The sequence below is a fragment of the Lactuca virosa genome, chromosome 2 (genome assembly GCF_052849685.1).
Source record: "Lactuca virosa cultivar CGN04683 chromosome 2, Lactuca_virosa_CGN04683_v6, whole genome shotgun sequence".
Lineage (NCBI taxonomy): Eukaryota > Viridiplantae > Streptophyta > Magnoliopsida > Asterales > Asteraceae > Lactuca > Lactuca virosa.
The window spans coordinates 12869131-12881640 of NC_136427.1; the positions used below are offsets into that span (position 1 = coordinate 12869131).

The 12510-nt window shown below is 42.0% G+C and overlaps 1 non-coding gene across 1 annotated transcript; it reads right to left on the reverse strand.

The window, feature by feature from the left end:
• Window positions 1-1081: 1081 nt before the first annotated feature.
• On the reverse strand, window positions 1082-1188 carry LOC145162025 (small nucleolar RNA R71). The gene has a single exon (XR_013738880.1). It is a non-coding gene; the product is annotated as a small nucleolar RNA R71 (small nucleolar RNA).
• Between the last annotated feature and the right edge of the window lie 11322 nt (window positions 1189-12510).

Genomic DNA, 12510 nt, shown 5'->3' on the forward strand with positions numbered 1-12510 from the left:
CGATACCATGCTTACTAAAACTATACCACCAATAGACAGGTCCACTGCCTTTGTGTGATTAAAATTAGATTTTATAAGTAGGATTAAAACTAGTTCGTTTAACACACATCAAGTTTTTGGCGCCGTTGCCGGGGAACGGTTCCAACTTTGAATTGATTACTATTGTTATCGATCCTTTGTGTGAGATTTTTCTTGCACAAAGTTACTGTTTTTATTAGATTTAGCATTAGGATTGAATTTTAATTAGTAATTTTAGGAAATTTTGTTTAAATTTTTTTTGCTGTTTTTGCACTCGACTCGCCGAGTCTCTTCGAACAGACTCGACGAGTCCATCGCTGAACAGAAAATTATCGTTATTAATTTTCTTTTGTTCTTTTTACGCGTGTCTTTCTTTTTGTTTGCAGAATGTTTATGACCAGGGGAGGAGGCACACCACTGATTCCACCTTTTGACGATCCGGAAGCAACACTTAGAAGAAACAAAGGCATAACAATTGGAGATCCCGAAAAACCGAAGAACTCACCACTATGGAATCTTAAATCCGTTTTCAGCAAGAAAAAGGGCAAGAAAGTCGGAGAATCCAGCACCTCTTTAGCAAGCGACGACCCAATCAAGGAGGACACCGAGTACGAAACCGAAGGAGAAGAAGACCCTACATTCGGCCACGATTCCGATTCTGACGACGAATTAGCTATTCTCATGGCTAACATCGATGAAGTCCCCATGGGGGAATGGAAGAAGAGGATACGAGATGACACCGGCCCGGGACTTGTGCAACCCGCAATCCCAGCAACTGCCACTTTTGAGCTCAAGGGTCACATACTTGCTCAACTCAAGGAGATACCCTTTTATGAAAAGACCACAAAGATGCTTATAAACACTTGGATGAAGTCAATGATGTAGCTGATTACTTTAATGCTCCAAATGTGTCTCGCGAGACCCAGCTGCTTCGTATGCTTCCAGTTACATTCAAGGGTGCGGCAAAAGATTGGCTAAAATCACTACCTACCGGATCCATCACGACTTGGGCCAAAATGAAAGAAGAGTTCATTGACCAATTTGACCACCATCAAAAATAGCCAAGTTGAAAAAGGCCATAGCCAATTTCGAGCAACAAGCGGGCGAATCGCTTTATGAGGCGTGGGAGAGGTACAAAGGATTATTGAGGAATTGCCCTCATCACGACTTAAATAGTCAACAAGAAGTCTCCATTTTCTATGATGGAGTCAATGTGACGACAAGGCAACTACTTGACTCGCAAGGCCCTCTCACAAAGAAAGCACCCCCGGTGATTAAACAATTGATTGAAGAATTCTCTAAGCACTCTAGAGAATATCATAATCCTAGGAATACTCCAATTAGGTGAGATGTGAATTATGCTTCTGAAGACATGGCGACAATGATGGCGATGTTGAAAAGCATGGGTAGAAGAATGGATAAAATGGATCAAACAATCCATGCTATTCGGGTGGGTTGTGAAAATTGCAATGGACCTCACCTTACGAGAGATTGCGACTTGGACGAGAATGGAAATAAAAAGGCGCAAGTATGCTATTCAAGCGGTGATAGGTTTGATAATGATTGGCGGAAACCGAAGAAAGAATGGCTACCCTATGATGAATACAAGAAGGCAAAGGAGGAGAAGTTTAGACAACAAGCAAGGGGTATGTACCAAAAAGAGGAACCAGTGCAAGACAGGAAACCCAACTTGGAAGAGATGCTAACAAAATTTGTAGCTGCTTCTGAGAAAAGACACAATGATCACGATGTTGCAATACAAGAAACAAGAACTATACTAAGGAACCAGCAAGCGTCCATTCACAACATTGAGAAGCAGATAGGACAGCTGGCTCAACAAGTTAATCAAAGACAAGCGGGTGAACTTCCAAGCAACACCGAAAACAATCCGAAAATGACGCATATTAATGCAATAACAACTAGTTCTGGGAAAATTTGCACTCCTCTGACCCCTGCACAGAAGGCCTCAATAAAGGTGCAAGCAGAAAAGACAGAATACTCGAGTTTAACAAAACCCGACTCGACTCGCCGAGTCCATCTCATGGACTCGACGAGTCCAAGGCCTGATGACAAATCTGCTATTTCTTTAAAGCCTTACAGGCCACCTTTGCCATCCCCGATTCGAGTCATACCTGATGAGAAGGTTAAAGAATACAGAGCTTTCATGGAGCATGTAAAGGCCCTTCAAGTCAATATTCCATTTGTTGAAACAATACTTCAAACGCCTAAATATGTAAGCTTGCTTAAGGGTCTCTTTACCGCTAGAAAAAATATGGCAGAAGTCGTTGAGTTGGTGTTAAATGAGATGCCAAAGAAGAAGGGCGATCCGGGTAGTATTACCTTACCTTGCCAATTTGGGAATCTAATTACCACTCGAGCGTTGACGGATTCGGGTGCAAGCATTAATCTCATGCCATACTCTTTCTTCAAGAAGTTGAACTTGCCGGATCCAAAGCCTATTGACATGAAGATCCATCTAGCCGATAAGACAATCATTCATCCAAAAGGTGTTTGTGAAGATCTTCTCATCAAGGTAGATAAGTTTGTGTTTCCTGTGGATTTTATAGTGCTTGACATGGAAGAAGACTCCAAAGTTCCAATTATTTTGGGGAGACCATTTTTGAACACCACTTGTGCATTGGTCGACGTATGCGAATCCACCCAAACACTAAGGGTGGGGAACTATTTAGTGGTGTTTAAGAATACACAAGACATTAAGCATGCAGAGTCAAAGAAAGAAGAAGTTTCCTTAATCCATTTGAATGATGAAATGTTAGAGAAAGAGCTTGCACTTTTACAAGAAGAGGATCCAAGTAAATTTCTACTAACTTCTAGAGGAAATTTTGATGCTGAAAAAGATTTAAAGGAGATAGAAAAGTTACTAGAGGAGGCGTGAGGGGGAAGTGGAAGAGGAACCGCCGGTGATTCCGGTTGAACATGACGAAGTACCAATGGATTGGTACAATGTCGAGATGAGGCGGCTTCAAGATCTAATGGCAAAGGGGTATAAGCTTTTTGATCATTTCCACATTCCACACATTGATGGGGGTAACTTTCCCTACATTCCATCTTGGGACAAGGTCATTAGCGCGAGGCGTAGTGGTGCCGGAGGAAGTGGAGCTATGCATGGAGGGGACGATGATGAGGAAGCGGATGAAGACTAGTTTATTTTTATTTGTGTTTTGTTGAATAATTTATTATTTTTACCTGTTTGGTTTTGGTTGTTTGAATTTTCAGTAAGTTAGGATTTATTTAATTTATGTTCTCATGGTTTGTTTTAAGTTTTCTTTTCAGAATTTGGAATGGGTCAAGTCTAAAAGGTCTTGAGAGTTATAGAAGTTTCAAGTCTCAGCGAAAGGGTTAATTAAGTCCAAGTTTTGAGTCCGGTCATAAGGAGCATTAAAATTAGTCTTATTACTGAAGAGGAGCATTAGAATTAATTAAAATCTGAAGTAATTGGAGTCTATACAAACAGACCTGGAGCAGGAAGCGAAGTATTTTCACCCAGCGGCTGACTCGTCGAGTGAATCTACTGACTCGACTAGTCCAAGAGTAAAATCGCGATTTCTGGACTTTCCCGCTATAACTCGCCGAGTGCATCTACTGACTCGACGAGTTAATACGATTTTCACCACTTCACTTCTGACTTGATGCTTATATACCATGACGTTTGATTCTTATTTTGAAGAGTGATTTCTGGAAATTTCCAAAAGTTTTTTTCTGCGTTTTTAGAGCTTTCAACTACACGTGACATGACACCCAAGGCATGGATGAGCTGTTCCCATGACTAAAGTCAAATGAAGATGGAGCTAAAGAGAAGAAAGATCACCCTCGCAACTACTATCCCAGGGGAGTTTGTTCCAATTCCCTCTTTATTTTATTGTTCTTTATCATGCATGATATGCAATGGGGACATTGCATAAATTAAGTGTGGGGTAGGGGGTTGGTTACACTAGTTAAATTTTAAAATTTTTGCATAAAAATTGCTAGGACTTAATTTAGAAAATTTTGGTAAAAGCAATTAGGAATCATGCTAAGTATTATGTTTGATGATTGCATGAAGACCCAAATGTTTAGTTAAGCCTATATACGTTCTAGTGCATTTGTGGCCTCCTTTATTCTAGTGAAATCATGGGACAAAAACACAACCTCGCTTAGTTTGAGGAATGCAATATGTTTAGCATCGTGTACTTGAAATGTATCCAGGAAATTTTTTATCTTTAATCAATAAAGGTTGAAGTTGAGCGCCCCTGCTTAAGCATGCAGGTATTAAGTGAAAAAAGTGAGTTACATGTAATAAAGAAAAAAAAAGAGAGAATTACAAGAAAAGTTGAAGAAATTTTGGAGCTATTAAAGTATAAATTTGAATATCAAAATTCCAAAAATTCAAAAGTTGAAGATACCCAAAAATCAAAGAAAATCAAAAAGGTGGCAAATTTGAAGAATTCGAAGAAATCAACGCTCAAACGATCAAGGAAGTGAAGAATTCCAAAAAAGCTCCATAGTGGTATCAAAAGTTGTAATTTTTAGATTATGTATGCTTGGGTTGCTCAACCAAAAATACCTTGAGACTAGGAGGTTTTCTGCGGATGGATTCGGAGGGATGCATAAAATGAGCATTGCTCAAAAGAAGTGGGCGAGTGTTTATGAGGATTGTGAGTATTTAGGATAAGGGGGGTCGTTTAGGAAAAATTTAGACACAAATGCATGCGTTGTGGTCTTGGCATAATGGCTGGGTTTGATTGGGATTGTCTTATGTGATTTTAGTGTGCTAAAATTCAGTTTTGCTTGGGGGCAAGCAAAAGTCAAGTGTGGGGTATTTTGATATGTGCATATTTAGCCCTTTATTTAATATTGATTTTTATCATTTATTAGCTATTTATTTGCATATTATGGACAAAAGATGCTTAAAAGTGTTTGAATTGTGTTATCAGTCCAAAAGGAATGCTCGGAAGCAAAAAGAAGCAAGAGTAGCCATCGGGAAGTTTTGGAATGATCAAAAGAAGAAAAGACCAAAAACCACAAGGGACTCGGCGAGTCTGACACCGACTCGACGAGTCGCTACGAAGATTCGCGAAGCTGAGGAATCCTTGACTTGCCGTACACGGGAATTTAATGATGGACTCGACGAGTCAGTCTTGGACTCGACGAGTCGGGTCGATTCTATAAAAAGAGACCCTCAGATCGATTCACGTTTTTTCCAGAGAACCCTTGGGGAGAGAAGTTGCGATTAAGAGCCAGAGGAGACTTGGAGAGTGAAGATCCAACCCAAGATCCAATTTCAAAGGAGAATTAAGGCACAAATCATAACTCTTTACTTAGATCTTTAGTTTTAATTAGGTTCAAGCTTTTAGAATCTGTGTTTGAGTTCGTGTTTACCTTAATCATGAGCTAAAACCTTTATAGCTTCTGTTTGGGGAGACAATATTGATACTATGGTTTGATTTATGGTAGGATTAGTTTAATATTGGTGATTTTGTTAATTTAAGCTTGTTAAAGAACCTTATGTGTGAATGATAACTATTTTTCTGTTAATAGGAAGATAATTAAGTTGCATGAACATCTCTTAATTGTTTACCTCGTATAATTTATGTGAACACTTTATTATATGACTAGGACTACCAAATGTGAAACTAGAATTAATAAGAAAATAGGTAAATTCACGTGTGAGCTTGTGTGATGACCATCAACAAGAGGTCAACTAAAGGGCCAAATTAGTTAACCATTACAAGTCTTAATTAACCCGAATAAATAACCTAGGGAATTAAATTAATTTGGACAACTGGCCACTGTTTGAGTTACTTTGTTTTCTAAGGATTAGTGTAGCGAATGTGAACCTAATCACCTGAATCGGTAGCCAATAGAAGAGTTAATCCATTGCACTATTACCACAAAATCAACCATAGGATCAATTGAGTTGAACCTAAACAAAAGTCTCCTTAATTATTGAATTTAGTCGAATCTTTGCTTATCTAGTCTTCAGTTAATTAGTTTAAGTATTAGTTAGTAAGTTTCTAGTCTTGTAAAACTAGAGAAAACCCTCTCTTTTATTATTTGTTAGTTGTTATTAGATAATTTTAGTAATTAGTTTAAATTGCCGTTCCCTGAGTTTGATACCCTGCTTACTAAAACTATACCACCAATAGACAGGTCCACTGCCTTTGTGTGATTAAAATTAGATTTTATAAGTAGGATTAAAACTAGTTCGTTTAACACACATCACTAACACTATAATGATCAAGGTAACAACTTGTTACCTTTAAATGGAAGCCAACACGGAGTAGGTACTGGATCTACAAGCTTCTCCTTGAGACAAGCTCTTGAGTCTTCAAGCCTCTTCAAGAAATGCACCAAACACACACTTTTAGACTCACACACACAAGGGAGTAGTAAAGAACGGCTAGGGTTTCCTTCTCTGGGTAATTTGGATATAAGGGAGACCAAAGGATGCGGGTTAAGTTCTTTAAATAGGGTGCAAACCCTAAAAATTAGGGTTTTCCCATTCAACTCCTACTCGTCGAGTTGGGGTCCTCCCACTCGTCGAGTAGGCCCCAAAAATCACACGGCCTGATCAGCTTCTACATGACGAGTTGGGGCATCCAACTCATCGAGTAGGTCAAAGAATGTGAATATAAAGCTTTAAATTTTATACCTGGGAGTCGGGGTGTTACAATTCTCCCCCCTTGAATTAGACTTCATCCTCGAAGTCTTCTACGGTAAATAACTCTGGGTAACGCTCCCGCATATCTACCTCCTGTGCCCAAGTCCTCTCAGATCCCCTCCGATGCTGCCAATGTACCTTTACCATAGGTACTTCCTTGCTCCGTAGAACCTTCACTTTCCTCTCCAGAACGACCACTGGCCTCTCCACGTAATTTAGGTGCTCATCGACCTATATATGATCCAATGACACCACTGCCTCCTCATCTAATATGCACTTCCACGGCTGTGAAACATGGAAAGTGTTGTGGATATGACTAAGCTCCTCTAGAAGATCCAATCTATACACCACCTTGCCAACCCTGGCAATAATCCTGAATGGCCCGATGTATCAGGGACCCAATTTCCCCCTCTTCCTGAAGTGAATCACACCCTTCCAGGATGAGACCTTTAGGAGTACTATGTCACCAACCTGAAACTCTAACTCAGATCAGCACCGGTCGGCGTAGCTCTTCTGCCTACTCTAAGAAGTCTGCAAACGATGTCTGATCTGCTGAATCCTCTTGGTAGTCTGCAGGACTACCTCTATCCATCCCATGACTTTGTGGCCAACCTCACCCCAACAGACCGGGGTGCGACATCTCCGTCCATACAACCGCTCATAAGGTGGAGTACCGATGCTGGAGTGAAAGTTGTTGTTGTAGGAGAACTCTGCAAGGGGTAGGTAGGAGTCCCAGCTCCCACCGAAGTCAATAACACAGGTTCTCAACATATCCTCGAGGGTCTGTATAGTCCGCTCACTCTGATCTTCTGTCTGCGGATGATATGCTGTGCTGAAATGCAGCCACGTACCCAGTTCCTCATGGAACTTCTGCCAGAAACGGGAGGTGAACCAAACATCACGGTCTAACACGATAGAGACCAGAACTCCATGGCGAGCAACGATCTCGCGGATATACTTGTCGGCCAGCTTCTCGGCCGATGAGCTCTCCCGGATGGGCAGAAAATGGGCACTCTTGGTCAGTCGATCCATGACAACCCATATGGCATCATATTCCTTTGCCGTCCTCAGCAGATTGGTGATAAAATCCATCGTGATCTGCTCCCATTTTCACATGGGAATCTCCAGAGGTTGTAGCTTGCCATGCGGCCTCTGGCGCTCGACATTGACGATCCTGCAGGTCAAGCACCTATCGACGTACCAAGCGATCTCTTGCTTCATGCACGGCCACCAGTAACTTAAACTCGGATCCCGGTACATCTTGTTGGCCCCCGGGTGAATAGAGAAGCGAGAGTTGTGAGCCTCCTCCAGTACAATTTGTCTGACCGCACCTGACATCGGAACCCATACCCGGCCATAACGGGTCAACAATCCTCGGCTATCCTGCACAAATCGGGTGTTCTCGCCCCTGATCCTCTCAAGCTTCCAGTTCTCCTACCACATACCCTCAGCCTGAGCTTCCCTAATCAAGCTCACGAGTGGAGAATCCACTGATACCCTCATACATGCAGCTGGAACAGAAGATCCACCTGACTTACAGCTCAGGGCGTCCGCAACCACATTCACTTTACCAGGATGGTAAATGATCTCGCAGTCATAGTCCTTGACTACGTCAAGCCACCTATGCTGTCTGATGTTCAGGTTCGGCTGATCCATGATGTGTCTCAGACTCTTGTGGTCCGTGTAGATGGTACAGCGGACCCTGTAGAGGTAATTTCTCCAACTCTTGATAGCGAATACCACCGCTCCCAACTCCATATCATGGGTGGGGTATCTCGTCTCATGCGGCTTCAACTTCCGCGATGCGTAGGCTATCACCCGTCCACTCTACATGAGGACCGCTCCCAGTACCATGATGGATGCATCACAGAACACTACTAAATCCTCAACTCCCTTAGGGTGTGTCAACAATGGCGCCTCTCAAAGTCGCTGTCTCAACGTCTCGAATGCAGCCTGCTGCTCAGGGCCCCACTGGAAATCCACCCCCTTCCTCGTCAGACGAGTGAGAGGTACTGCAATCTTGGAAAAATGTAACGCCCTGATTTTCAGGTATTGATTTTATAAGAATTTTCTTGTTTTCAAGGTCTACACGACTAGTTGGTTGCCCTACTCGTCGAGTAGCAGCGAGTTGGTCCGCGTGATTTAGTGACCTACTCGCCGAGTCCAAGAGAGGACTCGACGAGTAGGAGCTGGCAGATGAAACCCTAAATTTCGGGGTATTGCACCCTATTTAAAGGATCATTGGCCTCCCCCAGCCTCCCCTTTACAGCTTCTTGGCACCCTTAAACCCTAAATCTTTGTGTGTGTGTTTCTTTGGTGTGTTGAAGCTTAGAAGAGGAATATTGGTGAAGAATCAATTGGGGAACAAGTAAATTGAAGCAAGGAAACTCGTGGGAAGCGAAGATCTACTACAGTTGACACCCTTTTTGAAGGTATTAGGCCGTTACCTTGGCTCATTTCATTCTAGATCTCTTTTGGGTGGATTTTAAGGCTTTCCTAGTATGTTTGGAAGCTTTGCTTGTGTATAAGCTAAGATCTGAGGTTGTAACTTCAGATCTGAACCTCTTGGGTCTTTAAGTCCATAAAGCTTCCAACTTTTGCAAAGAAGAGACTCTCCTTAAGTGCAAAACCTCCATTGCAAGTTTAGTTTGTCATTTTAAGACTTTAGGACCTTGCATGCACGTAAAGTTTGCAACTTTACGTGATAAACATGCCTTAGGGGACTGGATCTACAATATGAAGGATTAGCATGGCTTAAAAAGCCTCTGTATGGATGAAGGACTGAATGGAATCGGCGAGTCGGATGAATGACTCGGCGAGTCCGATGAAGATTGCCTTGGGCTCGGAGAGTCAGTCGATGACTCGGCGAGTCGGATAGGGTTTTCCCAACCTTTGGACACGTTTGAACGCGACGAGTTGTAAGGGGAAAACTCGCTGAGTTGGCCGAGGAGTTACGGACACTAACACTAGGAAATCGACGAGTCGCTCAAGTGACTCGGCGAGTTGGTGAGCATGCAAGGAACTCGGCGAGTGGCTGGTTGTACTCGATGTGTTGAGGTCAACATGGATTGTTGACTTTGACAGTTGACTTGGACATTGACCAAGGGTTGACTTTTGGACTTCTGGGACATTTTGGGAAATTAGAAATTTACAAGCATGGTTCTAGGGTGCATTTAGGTGGTGGAGTTGTACCGGAAATCCAAGAGCTTGAGTTTATCTTCGAGTCGACAGTACGAGGTGAGTTATCCTCACAATACCAATGGGTCTAAGGCACCAAGGCCGGCCCTTTATATATATTTGTATATGGATTATGGCATGATTTGCTTATTGATTACATCCTGGTAGTTAGGATGGTGGTATACTTATGCTTAGTGGTCTGGTTAGGTCAGTGTATTGGTTATAGGATGATGCTATGTTAGTGACCGATTAGGTCTGTATCCCAGTTATTGGGATGTTGCTATGATTAGTGATCTGTTAGATAGGTTTGACTGTTATATGATATGAGCTAGCGTATGATATTTATGTGCCCATGTTTGTTTGATTGGGGGTTGGGTTGAGGCGGTCATGCTTTGTGCTGTAGGCCAACATACCCGGTGAGCGGTCCAGATAGGCTGTAGGCCCTGCGAGGCGGTCCAGTCATGCCAAAGGCTTGGGAGCGGTCTAGATAGGCTGTAGGCTCTGCGAGGCGGTCCAGTCAGGCTGAAGGCTTAATATGCATGCTGTTATATAATTGTTATATGATGTGGTTATATTTGTATGGCGTTGGTATTTTGGGGGAACTCACTAAGCTTTCGGGCTTACAGTTTCAGTTTATTGTTTCAGGTACATCAGGGGATTGCGGCAAGGAGAAGGCATGATTGTACAACTCCTCATCATTTATTTATGTTTCTGGGAAAACTCTGATATTAGATATTTTGAAAACAAACTTTGTAATGATGAATAGTTTTAAATGGTTTGAAAATTTTTTACTTTGGCATGAAAATTTTTGGGTGTTACAAAAAATCTTGCATGAATCTCCGGTAGTACCCTGCCAATTCCAAGAAGCTCCTGATGTCTGAGGGAGATTTCAGAACCTCCGACTGCATAATTGCCTCGATCTTGGCCGGACCGACCAAATCCCCTCCTGGTTGACGAGATGTTCAAGGAACTGAACCTCTCGTAACCAAAACTCACACGTCGAGAAGTTGGCATACAACCACTCTCGTCTCAGAACCCCCAGTAGCTCACGGAGGTACTCCTCATGCTGCTCCCTGGTCTTGGTATACACCAAGATATCATCTATGAACATGTTGACCGAGCGATCGAGCATCGGTCTGTAGACCCGATTCATCAGGTCCATAAACACTGTCAACGCGTTGGTAAGCCCAAACGACATCACCACGAACTCGTAATGTCCATAACGACTTTGGAAGGTGGTATTCTCTACGTCCTCGTCGCTAACTTTGACATGATGGTACCCGGACCTCAGGTCTATCTTGGGGAACTAAGATGCTCCCTGCAACTGATCGAAAAGATCATCTATCCTCAGGAGTGGGTAACGATTCTTCACTGTCAGCTTGTTCAACTCCCGGTAGTCAATGCACATCCGGTGTGAACCATCCTTCTTCCTGACGAAGAGAATCGGTGCTCCCCACGGAGAAGTGCTCGGACGAATGAAATGCTTGTCCAACAGCTCCTCCAGTTGTGATAACTAAAGGGTTTTGAGTATTCTAACACTCCTATGGTGTACATGCAACCCTAGATGATTTGGATCTATGTTTTCTCTAATATACATGCAAACTTTGATTTTCCAAAGCATCAGCCTAACTAGCATACAATAGAGTATCTTTACTACACAATTCTAGTTAGATGACATAACTTTTGTTGTGGCTAGAAACCTTGGACATTTAAGAACTTAGCACCAATAGTGTGAATGCCTCAAATGGAATCACAACACACCTTTGGACAAAATATGACTTTTGAGAGAGAATGTCTTGCACCAAAAACACCTCATGTGAGCACATAGAACACTAGTCCATTTTGGATACTAAGGGACTTCTTATATAGTGTGGCATGATTAGGGTTACACCATGTAAACCCTAATGGGTATGACTTTCCACATTCTTAGGCTCCATGGGTTTTAACCTCCATGAAGCATCCATGGGTCACCACATGGGTTTAGCCCAACATAAAGAACTATGGATCATAAGCCCACTTTATAAGAATGAATGATTTACACAATCAATCCCCATATATTTAATTAGTCTCTTTTGATCACATAATTAATTCCAAATTAATTCTTGATCAATACTAATTAAATAATATGATTTCATATTAATATATTAGAACTTATAATATATTAATAAATCATAAATAACCTCTTCTCAAAAGTCCATCCTATCAAATTGTCCTGGTGATATGCAACCCAAATGGAGCATGCTACTCTCGGGTCAAGTACATACCAATTATAGTTATGGACTTAGACACTAATCCAATAGTCTCCCACTTGGATATGTTTAATAACTGTTATTGAAAGTATGACTCCACAACCCGACTAGCAATCGTAGCTCTTAAAAGCAGCTGTCGAACTCTGACCTAGTCAATGACGCGTCCATTAGATAAAGGATCATATATTCCTCCATTCTAGATATCATATGGACTGAGACATGGATTATAATCATTCTCTATGTTCATCTGTTGTTTCTCGATTTCCGATTTATGATGACCGACTAATTGAACACATGAAATCATTCCAGGCCTGGTGTCATCACTAAATCATCGAGGGGCCCACATATATCGCTTTTATCCCTCTAAGGGTAAAAGGAATAGATAAACTTCGACTCAAATGGTTG